Here is a 16,879-nt window from a genome sequence, read left to right on the forward strand (position 1 = left end):
GGGGGGTACCTAATGATTGACTTGCCCCGGTGACAAAAAAAATCCTAGTTTCAGACCTGGGGCTATTCAATTGCACCAGGAGCAGCACACAGGCAGGTGTTCACTGCTACTTATTGCGGCCACCGTGAAAGTCCATAACTCTGGGTACGTATCCCTGAATCTGTATTAATGTGCATTAGTTGTGCAAGGAAAAGGTCTTGTAATTCAGTACCTCTGGGCATAAAAGTCTGAGGCTACTACTCTCTTCCTCACGTGGTAAGGTCTCAAGGCTTATTTGAATCTGCCCCATAGACTGAGCTAAAACGGCATCAGAAAATTTATCTGACATTGCCATACATCGGTTGAGTAGGCGTGAAAGATTTCTCATGCACAACTGAGCCATAGTTGGTGCTCAGTTGCAGCCAATACACTAGGTCAGCGGTTCTCAAACTGTGGGCACCAACCTTCTCAGCATGGGGTCGCGACTCCATGTTGCTGACCATCAGGCTGATTACTTTTCTAATTTCAGTATGTGATCCAAGGAGTTTGAAAAATCTGTTGAATTGTCTGTTCCTTTAGACTGAATTGTCTGTTCCTTTAGACTTCCTGTTGTCTGCTGACCACACATATGATGTGATGACCTTCTGCAGTAACTTGCGGGGGTCCTATAATTATGTGTATTGTATAATTGGATCCCAGAGCAAAATAGTTTGAGGACCCCTGATCTAGGTGATTATCAACCCGATCAACAAATAGACGAATCAAACCACTATTTGCACAGTGTATGGCCTACTTTTGCCACCATATTGCTTTGCAGTATTTAACATTAAAGCAACCAAGCATACAAAAGTACACAAGGTAGATTAACAAATCTGAAAATGATGGTTTGAGAGGGCCCTGCTCTTGCAGGTAAAGGTCTGATGCATACTAAGAGGCCATGAGGGAGAACATATTTAGATGCATTTTATAGATGTACTAGCTGAGGTACCAGGCGATGCACTGATTTTGTTGTGCAATTAGCATTGCTTGAAATGTATACTCTTGTTTTAAGCCTAACCGCTCGCTATGGCCATGGTGTGACCAACATACAGGTCTCTGTGTTGTACTCCTGGATCTGAGCACAGTTTTTTGGTCTTATACCTCATGTCCTCTACCCCCTTTATGTTCTGCAACTCTGCCATATCTTGCTTCCCTGACCCACTTTATATTTGATGCCCGGCACTCTCCTAGCTTGTTCATAACCACAGTGCCTTGGTCTCTAGTGATGGGGATTGGTCTCTAATTCTAATCAGAATCTCAAGGATATTGGGAGCCAGTGTGGAGACTGAACTTTATTTTGTCTAAGAAGTGTCTAGCAACTTTGCTTTGGACAGAAATATACTGAATTTGAGGCTTACACCTACTTGAAGTTAAATATTTTCATTCCCTTGGATCGCTATTTCAATATTCTTTTTTTTTTCCAAGTATGAATTCAGTTAGTTTATGATGAAAAAGTGTTCTTTGTTGGGGAAAAAAAAACGTATTTGCTTTCCCTTTTCCCAAGTAAGATGTGAAGTTAATGCGCTTTTGTTAATGAGAGAAATAACAAGTAATTTTAAGTCCTACTGTTACAAAGTAACTGCTGGACTAAGAGGATTTGGGGCTTGGCTACATTGGTATGTGTGTTTATGTGACATGCCTGTTTCTGTGATCACTGTTTCCCTGACTTTCATGGACTTAGAAGAATAGGGAAAAGCTGAAGAATGTTGCATGTCTGGCAGTGGGTTAACACCACTCACTAGGAGGCACAACCCTGGATAAACAAAATGAACTTTCTCTGCTAATTCTGGTTTTCATTATTTTGCCTTTGCTTTTTAAAAGGTTATTTATTGAAGTAAAGTTTGCACCTGCTCCAGGTGAACTGCTTCCCCATTTCAAATGTGTGAGCTCCAATATGGCCACTTCACCACATGGTTAGTGGTGCTGTATGGACTGGTAGCTATAATGTCCCAAAAGCCATTAAACCACAGTCTCCTGGGGAGACGTGGCCATCCAGTGAATTGACACTCGCAGCAGAGGTCATTAGAGCTGAGGTCTTTGTAACTGCCTTTGTTAGGCTGCTAAAGGTCGGGGATGACTCCATATAAATGCTTATAATTTTAGAATGAGATTTTAAACAAGCACATTATGGGTGTTTGGGAACACCTTGTCCACTGCTGTCCTCTCGCCTAGCTGCAATTGAGAAACATTGGCGTTCTGCAATTATCCTCCAATAGTCGGTCAAATCTTTATTTTATAACTTCCCCAGAAAATATCATGCCTGTTTTGGGACACTGTCTGGACTTGCCAGCCTACATTTAAGTTGGCCTAATGACTAGCACAACAGTATTTTAGGGAAGCGTTTGGAGTCCACAGTAATCCCCTTTCTATTCCTGTGTAGATTTGTGACTGGTTATGCTATGTTACTATGGAGCAGATGTATTAAGCCTGCAGAATTGATAAAGCACCAGCCAATGAACTGAACTGTTTGAAAAATGACAGTTAGAAGTTGATTGGCTGGTGCTTTATCTCCTTTCACTTTATCTTCAGTTTGTGATTTATTTTGAGATAAGCGAAGAGATATATAAGTTGGTGTAGTCGGAGTAATGGCCTTGAATGTAAGTAGAAGTATTTTATATTGCATGCGGTAAACTACAGGCAATCAATGGAGGGACTGACCTAGACAACAGGTTGACAGGGTCAAAGGTCGACACTGTCTACACCAAAAAAAAAACCTGGGATAACCATTTTAATTTCTCTTTCGTCCAGTCCGGTGACACAGCTTACGATGGGATGTAGGAGGGTCCGCCAGGGGCCAAGCACCTATGCTTCTAATTATTTGGGAGCAGGCTCCTCCCTACTGCATCCCATCATGCTTCAGTTAGTTTTAGGTGCCCACAGGAGTGGGTGCTATGCTGTGCAGCTGCGTTTTTTCTTTGGATTTTTTTCAGAATAGTTAGGCTTTTTATTATTTTATTAATGCACTAGCTAGAGCAGGTTTGTCAGTGTGTCGCTTCTCACAGAAGTGCAAACACACTGAGAGCGCAACAGAGGCTGACAGAAGCGCGGAGGGACACCTTTTTATTCCCTCTGCACAGCGCTTAGTCTCTTTAGGATAGAGGCTTTCCTGGGCCCCGGGGGTGTCCTAACCGGCTCCTTGCAGAAGGGGATCTTGGGGGACGGACCCCCCGCGATGGCGCCCGCCATCTTGAAGGGTTTAGGGACGGAAATCCCGCTAGGGAAGTGAAGTCCCTTACAGGAGTCCGGCGCTGCTGGACAACTCCATTGTGGTCCCACTGAGGGAGGTACAAGGAGGTGATAGAGACATCTGCGGGAGCGGCTGATGGGGGAGAAAGCACCAAATGGGCTGGTCTCCCCCGCTGAAGCAGAGACTTGGTCTCTTCCTGCTCTGTGTTTGGCGCCATTTTCACCGTGCTGCGGAGCTGACAGGGTGATTTTTCACAGACTCCAGTCTCTTCACAGAAGCGCTTCCCTCGCTGATCGCTGACAGGATTACCAGCTCAGATAAGTACACTGTTACATTGCTCTGTGCGGTGCCTGTTCATTTGCATTGTGTTAAGTACATGGCTGAGGGTTTTACTTCTGCTGCTGTGGAGGAGGGAGCGCTGGACATGTTTATTTACTGTAAAAAGTGTGATGCTAAATTTACATGTGAACATGAGGATCAGGGGGATTTATGACCGTCCTGTGAGGCTGTTCCCAGTGGGTCATGCGCCCCCAGAACGGAGATAGCTGAACCTGCCTGGGCTTTGGCGTTGGGCAGATCTATGAATGCTCTTACTGAGGCGTTGAATAGGCAGAAGGATTCCTTGATAGGGTCTCCTGGCCACTTTACCTCGTCTCAGGTGTCGGGGGGTCACTTACCCCGGCTCAGGGGGACCCCATTTTGCTGCAGGCTATGCAGGATACTGCCCAGGGAGTTCATAAAATGACTGCCCTGATGGAGCAGTTTAAAAAATCCTCTGAGAGTATGCTTAGGCACCCAGTGTCTACACCACCAATTATTCAGGATTTGGATGATGATGGTGGGTGTGATGAGAACTGGAGTTGGGACATGAGTGATGAAACTGAGGCTTTAACTTCAGGCATTGAGGATTTGATTGTGGCTGTTAAGCAGACTTTGAACCTTGCAGAGGAGGAAAAGACTCCTGTCTCTTGTGTGTTTAAAAAGAGTCGCAGGGACCCTGTGTGTTTCCCCTCTGATGAGGGAATGTCATCTCTTTTAAATGAGGCAGGAAAGACTCCTGATAAGAGACTGTTGATGGCAAAAAGGTATGCAAATATGTACCCTATGCCAGAGGAGCATACCAAATTATGGGAAAAAGCCCCATTAGTGGATGCATCAGTTGCTAGACTGTCTAAAGCTGGGGTAGCCAACCCTAGTCCTCGAGAGCTACCAACAGTGCATGTTTTGCAGGTCTCCTCACAGAATCACAAGTGAGCTAATTAGCTCCATCTGTGTATCTTTTAAAATGTGTCAGTGAGTAATGAGTGCAGCTGTGCAGCAGCTAGGTTGTCTGGAAAATGTGAACTGTTGGTAGCTCTCGAGGGCTAGGGTTGGCTTCCACTGGTCTAAAGCCACTGCCTTGCCGGTCCAGGGGGGTGCTGCGCTTTAAGGACCCGGTGGATAAAAAAGTGGGAGGCTGTTTGAAGGCTATTTTTGAAGGTGTGGGTTATACCTTGAGACCCATTATTGCGTCTGCTTGGGTCACAAAAGCCATGATTTAGTGGGCGGAGGAGCTGGGACTCCCAGTTCTGGGCTCGCAGTGGGGGTCGCCTCCTACATTTTCGGGACAGGTGGAGAGAATCCATAGTGGATCCTTGGGTCCTCTTCATCATTTCCGAAGGTTACCGGATAAATCTCAGGGGCATGCCACCCAAGAGATTTCTTCCTACACCCTTGCCGCGGACAGCGTCACTGAGGTCCGCTCTGTTGGGAGCAGCGGTGTCTCTCAAAGAAAAGGGAGTAGTGATTCCGGTTCCCCAGGAGGAGAGAAAACAAGGGTTTTATTCAATCTTGTTCCTTGTCCCCAAACCAGACTGGTCTTTCAGGCCCATACTAAATTTAAAATCTTTAAATCTTCACTTGGGTAGATCACTTCCGAATGGAGTCCCTGCGCTCTGTGCTCCTGAGCATAGAACCGGGGGAGTTTCTGGCATCGGTCGATATTCAAGATGCATATCTCCATGTGCCCATTTTCAAGGATCACCAAGCTCTCCTAAGGTTTGCAATTGGAGAAGACCATTGGCAGTTTCAGGCACTGCCGTTTAGTTTGGCAACAGCTCCGAGAGTTTTCACGAAGGTGATGGCGGTCATGGCTGCAGCTCTCCGTCTAAGAGGAATAGTAATTATTCCTTATTTGGACGACCTTTTATTCAAGGCGGAGTCGGCGGGAAAACTTCAGGAACACCTGAGTGTTGCGATGCAGTTCTTACAGGAACAGGGTTGGGTGCTAAACCTTCCCAAGTCACATCTCACACCTACACAGAGTCTGCAGTTCCTCGGGGTTATTTTGGACACACACCTTCACAGGATGTTCTTGCCTCACCCCAAAGCGTTGGAGATTCGGCAGATGGTGCTGACAATTCTCCGGGCCCCTGCACCGATGGTGTGGCAGGGAGTAAGGCTGCTGGGCAAAATGGTAGTGACCTTCGAGACGTTACAGTTTGCCAGATTCCATTCAAGGTTCTTCCAATGGAACATACTAGCATGCTGGTCCGGCAATGCCAAGACAATGAAACAGGAGAGGCTGGTCTTGTCTCAGGAAGCAAGAATATCCCTGGAATGGTGGACGGATATAGAGACTCTGCAGATGGGGCGGTCCCTTTGCTCATGGGACTGGTTGGTCATCACGACGGATGCCAGTCTCAGGGGCTGGGGGGCAGTGGTACTTCACCTGAGATTGCAGGGCCTTTGGTCAGTGGAGGAATCCAGTCTTCCCATAAATATACTGGAGCTGAGAGCAGTATGTAATGCCTTGTGCAAAGCAGAGGAATTTCTGAAGGGTTTGTCATTACGAGTACAATCCGACAATGCCACTACAGTGGCATACTTAAATCACCAGGGCGGTACTCGGAGCAAGATGGCGATGGCAGAGATTGTGAAGATCTTCACCTGGGCGGAGGTTCAGGTTCCAGCACTGTCAGCCGTTTTCATTCCGGGGATCTGGAATGTGGAGGCGGACTATCTCAGCAGGGCGGACCTGCTGGAGGGGGAGGATGTCACTCCATCGGGAGGTGTTTCAGAAGATGGTAGACAGATGGGGACTGCCAGACATAGATCTTATGGCGTCCAGGACCAATTGTCAAGTACAGAGATTTTGCTCTCGGTCGAGGGATCCGTTGGCTTGGGCAGTGGATGCCATGACAATTACTTGGTCTTTCAGTCTGGTCTACATCTTCCCCCTGTTCCCAATGATCTCGAGGGTGTTGAAGAGGATAAAGAACCAGAGAGTACCGGCCATTCTGGTTGCACCACATTGGCCCAGGAGGTCATGGTACTCGGACATACTGAGATTATCGACGGAATCGTGGCAACTTCCTCTTCAGCCGGACTTGTTAAACCAAGGGCCGTTTCTGCACCAGGACCTAGCTCGTCTAAATTTGACTGCGTGGCGTATGAATCCTCCTTATTGAGAAAAAAGGGGTTTTCAGAAAACCGGTGTCTGCGGCCAATTACCACAGGGTGTGGAGGATCTACATCAGGTGGTGTGAAAGGCAGAGAGTTCATACCTCCCAGGTTTAAGGTAGCGAGGCTACTGGAGTTCTTACAGGATGGACTGTTGTCAGGGTTAAGTTTGCAGTCTCTGAAAGTGCAAATTTCAGCGCTTTCCATTTTCTTTCAAAAGAGGGTGGCTCTGTTGCCGGAGGTACAAACCTTTTTACAGGGTGTGGCCAGGATTAAGCCTCCTTACAGGCAGCCAGTTGCACCATGGGACTTACCTCTTGTTTTGTCCATGCTGCAGAAACCTCCTTTCGAGCCACTGAGATTGGCTGATCTCAAGTACCTTACCTGGAAGCTTACCTTTTTATTGGCCATTGCTTCGGCTAGGCGTGTGTCAGAATTGGGTGCCTTGTCTTGCAAGTCACGATTTTTGATTTTTCACGATGACAGGGCGGTACTTAGGACAGTACCAAAATTCTTACCTAAAGTGGTTTCCTCCTTTCATTTAAATCAGGACATTGTGCTCCCGTTTTTTTCCCCGCCTGAGAGAACGAGGAATAGGGACAGTTTGAAAAAGTTGGATGTGGTTCGCGCATTGCGAATCTATATCAGTAGAGTAAAGGATGTTCGCAAATCAGATTTGCTGTTGGTTTTGTACGATGTACATAAGATTGGGTGGCCTGCTTCAAAGCAGACTATAAGCCCGCTGGTTGAGATCAACTATTGCATTTGCCTACTGTAAGGCAGGTAGACCTGTGCCATCTCGCATAAACGCCCATACTACAAGGTCAGTTGCTTCTTCGTGGGCGGTGAGGCATGGGGCCACAGCGGAGCAGCTGTGCAGGGCAGCCACCTGGTCCTCTGTTCACACCTTTACAAAATTCTACAGGTTTCATGAGTTCGCGTCGGTGGACGCTTCATTTGGACGGGCAGTGATGAGAACTGGCAGTCTGAGCGTACCCTCCCAAAGGACTGGCTCGTGAACGTCCCACCGACATAAGCTGTGTCACCGGACTGGATGAAAGAGAAAAGGGGATTTTTGTAAGAAGTTACCGTTCGAACCCCTTTCTCTGAGTCCAGTCCGGTGACAGTGATCCCTCCCTAACGCTCAGTAAGTTGTACCGTTCATGGTTGCCATGTTATGTGTTGTAAGTTGCATATATGATGTTCAGGCATTGTACTGAGTTATGAATCCTAGTGTGCTGTTGAAGTTTAACTGAAGCATGATGGGATGCAGTAGGGAGGAGCCTGCTCCCAAAGAATTAGAAGCATAGGTGCCTGGCTCCTGGCGGACCCTCCTACATCCCATCGTAAGCTGTGTCACCGGACTGGACTCAGAGAAAGGGGTTCGAACGGTAAGTTCTTACAAAAATCCCCTTTTGATAAAAATAAAGTTACACAATGCTTTGGCATCCAGTAGAGACCACAAGAACGAGCTGGTCAGGAGATAAGGGGGAAATTCGATGAGCCCCATTTAATTTAATGGGGGTGGTGGGGGGGGGGGGAGAGTTATAGCCTTAAACTTTACCATTACAAGCTATTCAATTAAAGACCCTTTTTTTCAGTTAAGTTCATCTGTTAACCAGTGGCGGCTCCAGAGGTGGGGCTGCAGTACAATTCAAAATTAAAATAGGGGAACCACACCACTGCCATCCCAAACTAACTCACTGACAGATGGTGTGGCTCCCTTATTTGGACTTTGAACTGTGCTCCACCCCCATCTCTGGAGCTACCACTGGTTAACACACCACACCTACTTTTCCCAGTTATGGTCCAGAAGAGGCTTTCTCAAAACTCGTGTGCAGTTGCTAGGAGGTAGGCCTCCTGTGAAACATATGGACTTTTGTGAAGGTAAATCTTTGCCATCTAAAATCTTAAAGAAACCAACTTTTTTGTTTGGATAACATCATTTTGTCATATCTTGAATATGGATTATTTGTAATAAAGATAATGAAACGAAATGCTTTATGGTATATATTTATGCAGTATAACTAAATAGCTTTTCCACACTCCTTGTAGTTCACATTTTTTCCATGTTATTCAAGAAAACAAATAACTAACAGTCTGACCTAAAAGATTAGCCTGGTCATGAAGCAGTGAAGGAAGGGACATACTGTACTTTTATATACAGAGAACAGGCCTAAATGCTGAGAAATTTTAAAAGCGCAAGAGTTTTATTTTATCCCAATAAAACATTGATTTAAAGAATTCAGCCACCAGTTTTGCTGCTACATTGTGGAGTAAATGGACCTTTCCTACTTGGCTTTGCAGTGTTCATTTCGAGTGTTATTGTGCTCCGACGTGGGATATTCCAACTGTCACTATCCTGACTGCTGGTGCTCAGAGGGGGGGGGGGGGGGGAGAGAGCGTGGACTCCCATAGAGGGTGAATAGCCCCTGTGACGACTTACAGGGGCTATTCTCCCTTGTGTGGGTCCACGACCCCCATAGAGGGAGAATAGAACCTGTGGAGAGTGAAACGGGCCCCCAAGCCCGCACCGTGGCAAGTCCACAGGATCCCCCCTGTGGCAGTCATCCGGCACCCCTTCGTTTCATGCTGACAGTGAGTATAAAATAATGGACAGGATGTAATGCAGTGTGATGTTGGGTGAATTCAGAGGTTTTCTTTTCAAGGGGCAATCTTTTTCAAAACCGCCGCTGCCGCATTATATCCAGCCTTATACCTTCATTAATCTATCCACTTAAAAAGTTCAAAATGTTTGTTTTTTTGCCTAGTTTGTGCAACTGCTCATTGTTTTATACGAAAGTGTATGGCATTAAAGTCAAAGGATGGCATGTTAAAGTGGGCATTCCCTGCTAAGTGCTGTACTGTTGTTTTTTTCCCTGAAGTGATAAAACCAAGGGGAGAGTGTTTCATTTATAGGGCCCTGCAAACTTTGTGTTGGATGAGCAGCCTTTGATTTGAATTCTCAAAACGCTCAGTTCTCAGTGATCGGCGCTTGTCACTTTACGGATATCATGTAGTTAACAGCTTCCAACGGCTCCCTAGTGGGACAGTGCTTTTATAGAGAATATTTGTTAACCCACAGAATTAGGCATAGATAGATAGATAGATAGATAGATTCAGAATTGGGTGTACAGTTTTAGGACAAGTAGGTACTCCTATACACATAAGCGTTCTAGTTCCACAATGTAAGTGACCCTTTAGTGTGTAGTTCTCCAGCAGTGTGATAACTGAAAAAGTTGTGACATAGTCTAAAAATAGAGATTGAAGTGTTGGATAGGAATTCCTTCCCATGGAAGAATGTTTCAGAAGTATGTTATTTAAACAATTACTGATATGCCATCTTGTTACAGTGCCAGTGGATATATCTTATGTGGTGAAACAGTTAAGATGGTAAAGGATTTTTCCCTGTATCAGCGGTGTTAAACATCCCGTCAAGTGTTTTAGGGTCTGTGATTTCAGAGACTATCACTGCTTTGTTGTAGAACAAAAACAAACTAATTAAGTTGCATGAATGGGTCACTCTCCCTGTAGTTGGCAGAGCGTAACCTGTAGGCCTGATGCCATTTTAACACAGCAAACACAATGGGGATTAGCTTTGTTTTGCTTCAAGATATTTCTTCCCGCAATCTAAATATTTTTAAAACATTATATTCTCTTTTGCTGATATTTGAAAGCACAACATTAATGTATTTTCCCTGACAACAAAGTGGTGAAACGAGCAGTCTGTGGCTCTGGACCCAGAAACAGTCGGCAGGCATTCGTCATATTTAATAAGTTAGATAAAATAGTGAGATAAAGGCATAAGGCAGCTCATGGAGAAAAAGTTCACCAGCGGAACAGAAGTTAACAAAAAATGGTCTACTCATGTAGTGTTGAATCCAGGGCTTCACCATGAAGATCGTCACCAGCTTTTAGTTTTAATACTGCAAAAATGAACATGGAAACGGACATCTGCAGATAAGAGCTTAGTGTTCCTTACCAAAGACTGACCGGATAACATTGTAAACAGTGGTAATAGCATGCTTGTGTTAAAATGTCTTCTTTGTTGGCAGAGAACTAAGCCCAGGACGATGGACCTGATTCAGAGTTGATTATTGTTATGTAAATTCGCAACTCATTCGATTATCGAATGACTGCGCGCATGCATGAGCCAAAATAGCGTCAGGAAACACTGACAGGAAGTCGGAGTTTGGAAGGTGGTAACTGGCTGTTTTCTGGCTTGATTAGCCTGTATCTGTCACAGTTATGGAAGGGTCAGCCTTACATTGGCACATAGTGTAACAATCATTCAATGGTTCTTGCATATGGATGTGCGGCAGGAAATTGGATATCAATATCCAACGCGTTTCGAAGCTCTAGGCTTCTTTGTCAAGGATGACAAAGAAGCCTAGAGCTTCGAACCGCATTGGATGACAGAGACCAAGCCACTACAAAGCCGCAGACGCGCCGAGCAGTTGAACACACTATCCGGAAGAGGGTGATAATATAATATGTGGCCATCTTGTGATTATCCTCATTGCATTTTCTGGCTGTCTGACTGCTTGCAGTTTTTACAGAGCTGAGTGCATTGCTTTTGTTTGGGGCCTTTTCTTTACAAAACACAGTACATTGAAGATGTGCAGCCTCTGTGGCATTGGACGTATCCACAAACAGCTCTGGAGTAGAATGCTGTTAAAAAAGACACAAAACATTAGGACCATGAATAGCAATTAAATTAGCTCACATATGTGCTTCAACTTACAAGATCCTGGCTCTCCTCCTCCTGCCTGATTGGAGGCACAGAATCCAGACAACTCTGTCCATGCGTCTTCAAATTTTTCTCCAAAAGGAACCGCTTCTGGTCATCGTACCATAGGTTTGGTCCACCCCGGCTCCAGAAGTCTGTGACTCCATCACTTAATTGTGTTCCTTCACGAACACTGTCCTCAAATCGGCTATCTTCTTCTTGACCCCTTCCATAGTCATATCACCTCTCTGCTCTTTACTGTAATCCAGCAAAGCTTTGTAGGCCTGATCCCTTTTCAAGTTGTTGTGAAAGTCTGGGCTTGTGACTTGCCAGAGGCAATCATTGGCCCTGTATATGTCTATGAAACCATTGGTGAGGGCTCGGTCTACTTATTTGGCCATTTCTGTGTAAGAAATGGTAAAGACAAAACAATTACACATACATTACAGCATTGCTATCCACTGTGCAATCACGCCATGCATCTGCAATCTGGGCCATCAGCCTAGCACATGTTCACCAAAAGCACATTTCCGCAGCACATGCTGCACTGAATATAAACATTTTCCTAGCACATGATGCACATAAAAACGCATTGGAGACACAGTGGTGGCTGCCCTCACTTACACCCCAGCCAATCTATATGCGCTGGGGGAGTGGGGGTGGCAGCTGCGCCAACACAAAAGTTTGTCAGAAACGTTGGTGACACAGCCGTGGGTGCCTATATCTTCCCCCACCCACCTCCCTCAAGAAAGCAATCAAGTGTTGGTGGTCTAGTGGTAGTTAAATATACTTACCTGAGCAGCAGCAGCAGCCTGTAGAGAAGGCGGTCTTAAGGGAGTGTCCTTGTGACGCAGATTGGTGGTCGTTTAGCTCGCCAGACACAATACACAGTGATGTTCAGTGTCTTGCTAAGCAATGTAGCGACATTTATGGACACTGGTCATTGTTATTTACTAAGCGATAGCGACGCACGGGTATGTGCAGCGATGTCATTATGGCCACTACACACACACAGCGATGTAGGCGATTTTTCTAAGCGACTTTGTCAAACCTAGCAAAATCGCTTAGAAAATGCCTAAAAATCAGCATGTGTGTAGGGGCCTGTACACATCGCTGTCTATATTGTATCTACACATGCCTAAGAAAAGATGAAAACAATGCTGCATGTTGGTACTTTTATATCACTAGTACTACTTACGGTAAATCTGTATGGGCTGATTAATAATACAATGTTGTATTGACTGCTGCTTGGTATTTTGTGTACCACTCCGAGTCACAGATCACTAAGACCGTGCTCGTACCTTTTGGAGTTTGTATCCCTAATCCGTGTGGTGCTGGCAATGCATCTGCTGCTTATCTGACTGGAATTTCTTTTTATTTGACTGGACATTTCGCAGCAGGCCTAGTGGAAAATGGCAGACACCTGCCACTGAGCCAGAAGAAATTCACTCTGACAACTATAGACAGCACTGTTTACATTTCTGCTGCAAGATTTGGGAGGGGGGCCCTAAAGAAAACTTAAGCAAACTGTGACTAGAGGAATGTACTGTAGGCAAGTGAGGTCTTACCCAACACATGCAGACTGCATACGTACTATTATTGTACAATACTTTGTAGCTTCCCTTGTTTTCCCCCATGCTATTGTTTTCTTCTTTTTAAGTGTACAAGTTGCGGTTTATAAGGCTATGTCTTAATATATGTGCGATGACTTCATATTAAGGAAACAGATTGCAAAATTATATCTCTAGGAAGCGAAAAACAGAACTATATTTGGAGTTGTTGGTTGCACAATAACCTTGTAATTAAGTTATTTATTATTGCATGTTCCTGTAGAATTTATATGTAGGAGAAAATCTTTCAGCAAAAATGTATAGTGTAGATTTTTTTTGTCAAAGCATCTTTGCTTACATTTCATTTTAATTGCAGAAATTTCCCCCAAAGAGGGGCCTGGGGTTATGTGTCTAACCCAGTGGTTCCCAAACTGTGTGGGGTTTGGGAACCTCGGGACACTTGCAGGGGTGCCTTGGATTAGTGGTCTAGAGGCAAGGAAATTATTTATGGTCATTGTAAAAGGCAAAAACATTTCTGGTGGGCTACCAATAATAAAATATGTGGACAAACAGAAGCTAATCCTCTCCCTCGCCCATAAATAAAGCCATGTATGACATACAAATCAATTTACAGAATAAGAAACTTTTGGACTAGGGGTGCCGTGAAAAAAAATTCTGATGCTCTAGGGTACCGTGATTTTAAACAGTTTGGGAAGCACTGGTCTAACCCAAACCATCACTGCAAAGTCACCTGCACTGGATCAAGTTAGCAGGGCTGTTTGGCTGTTCGCTTTCTAGCGTAGGAAGAGTTATTGCCTGTAAGATGCTCTGGAGCAAGGTCCGATATGCTAATAAACTAAAACACATAATTCTGAAAAACCTTTTCCAGATGTCCTTTATAGAATGGGGATATTGTTTTGAAAGCAAACATGACTTCTCCTGGGGAAATTGTAGTAATTGACGAGGGTTACTCTTTAACCACTTATTGCATGCTGTATTTTTGGTGCATGGATAAAGCATGTCTCATGTATTTCTTAAAAGTAAAATAAATAATGACGGTTGCTTGAATAATAAAAGCATCAAAACACATTCACTTTCTATTATACCAGTTGATGGGAGTGGGGAAGATGATCCCAAAAGAGACTGTGTTAATTAATGTTATTGCTTCCTTCAGTGGTGCATTTTCTTTACTTTAATCATAAACATGATTGAATTTCCAGGTCCAAGCAACTGAGAGGCCAGTTTTAGTGTTCAGTTTAGATCCAATCATATTATACTGATCCTGTTCTTGATGCCTGTGTGAAATGGTAAGATCAGAAAGTTTGCGGATAGCTTAATCCAGGCATGTCCAAACTGTGGCCCTCCAGCTGTTGTGAAACTACACATCCCAGCATGCCTTGCCATAGTTTTAGCATTCCCTAATATCAAAACTGTGGCAAGGCATGATGGGACTTGTAGTTTCACAACAGTTAGAGGGACATAGATTAAGCCATGCATGTCCAAACTATCTGTCTACTATGTTAGAAAACTATGAAAGAAAACTCCACCCCTTTTTTACAAAAAAACTGCAGAATGAAATAAAGAAATACAGCACTGCTGCCGTGGTTATACCAGGCTTGCTCAAACTGATTAGTACACTCAGGAAAAGCTGTTTTAGAATGATAATAAAAATGCAGCTACGGACACTGTAATACATTTACATTTAAAAAGATATGTAAGAAATGACTAATACTGTATGGTGAAAACTTTATCTGTTATGTGGGTAAGCCAGTAAAACTGTATGTGTTCTTGACAACTTGTAATATTAGAGATGGCCCTTTTCTGGAACAACCTGCAGCTTTTTATTGCTTTCTGTTTAAAGAGGGGAGACTTTCCCTTTAGTAACATTCCTATGTACTGAGAGAGTCCTCATCATCAGGGTCATAAGAGGCAGAAACCTGGCCAAATAGAGGCATTTCCATTTTCTGTGCTTCCATGACAACTATCAATCTCTTGTGTGAATGACAGCTTCTGAGTCAGTGCGTTAGTCACTTAGGAAATATCCAAGTGTAGTGTTCTGCTTATCCCTTTCCCACCATGCTTTATCTCTCTTGTCTGCTGGTAGTACCCCTACCTCTTAATGTCATTCTCTAAAGAACGGAAATGAATCAGAGACCCTGCTAAAATAGGCAGCATTGTTTAATAAGAATCAAACTCTCTCTCATAGGAAACAAATATCTTTCTTGACATTTCTAAACCATGAACCTATTTGTTATTTTATTTATATGTAGTTATTTATATAGCGCACCCATATTCCACAGCGCTTCACAGAGAATATTTGGCCATTTGCATCAGATTAGTGTACAAATCTGGTGGAGAAGTTACCAACCACTAATCTAGCAGAAGACAATCCACACCAGGGCAGGTAGCATGATAGTAGAAATAGACATAGAAAGAAGCTCATGTTTTATGTGGCCATTTGATGACAATAAAGATACTATTATTGTTATTGTGCTTCTATAACTTGTTAATGTGCCCTTAATCAGTGGTCTAACCCAGAGATACAGCTGACAATGTGTACCTCCAGTTTTCAGTGTTCTGACTGATAGCCGATAGCACAGGAAAATATAATAAGAAATAAATATATATATATTGGCGGATGTGGAGTGGCACTTAAGAGATGAAAAAAAGATGTTGCTTTAATCCAACATGTTTCTAGCCTGTCAGATCGTCATCAGGGACAAGTATATGATGAAAGAAAAAAGGCAGTGTACTAGAACAAGTTATAGAATTCATAGTTCTTGTGGAACTAACAGTCCCAGAGTATGTTGCTTGTAAAGGTGCATACACACTGGGTGATGTCATGAATGATAATGCTCATTTTGGCTCTTCTGATCACTATTGTTCAAAATATCCCTCAGTGTGTACTTTATGACAGCTCACGATGGGTGCTCCCGTGGGTCGTTGACCCCTTTTCTCTGGATGTATGAGGAGCACATATTAACCCCTACAAGGGCTTCCACCCCACCACCTACATTGCTGCTCTGCACCACTGACAAGTGTGTATAGACTTGCCGATACCAGCACCCCACCGGGTCCCCAGGTGGCTGCATAGTGTGTAGGGGGCTTTACACAGCTGGTCTGTATACCCAATTAAGCTCCTAGATTTGAGACGGTATCTTCCCCACAATATCCTAAATCCACATCATAAGTTACAATATCTCTAAAAAGTTCAAAGAACAAGGCGTTGCCTTATAGTGCATTAAAAGACAATTTAATATACTGTCATGAAAACAGATCAAAGGTTGCGTACCAATGGTGGCCAAATCACTGTAGGATCAACAGTAAAAACAAAACATATGTAACATGGACAGTGCAGCAATCTCCTACACATCTGTCTTAGATAAAGAGGGCCCTTGGTTACACCTGTCCTTTGCTTAGAATACAATGGAGAATCATAGTGTGCCAAGACACTTTAAACCAGTGGTTCTTAACCTGAGATTGATCAAACCCCAGGGGTTCGGCGGAGGTGTGTGTGTCCATTCTGTTCGCCAGGGTTGCCAGGTGCATTAATATACTTTTGGCATTCACACAATAATAATTCAAAAAATTGTTGCCATTCACCCACTCGTATGATTCGTGACGTCACACTCAGCATGACCATCATTGGCTGCTCGCTTGACCTTGATATCTGTGCTACAGGGACCTTGGTGCGCTCAGTAGTCGGTTTGTGACTTCATAAAGCTGCATAGAGATGAGGAATACAAGAACACAATGCTTGCTGAATTCAAGTAAAATATTTATCTCTGTTTTGAATTAAAAAAATATATATAACTATATTTTTCCAACTATGAAGAGTTCGGAGATTGCACATATGAAACTTGCGGGGTTCAGTACCACCAACAAGGTTAAGAACCACTGCTGTAAACCGTGTCAAGCCAGCAACCCCTGTAAACTTAAATTGTTAAGGCAGCC

The sequence above is a fragment of the Crinia signifera genome, chromosome 1, assembly GCF_055691185.1.
Source record: "Crinia signifera chromosome 1, ASM5569118v1, whole genome shotgun sequence".
Taxonomy (NCBI): domain Eukaryota; kingdom Metazoa; phylum Chordata; class Amphibia; order Anura; family Myobatrachidae; genus Crinia; species Crinia signifera.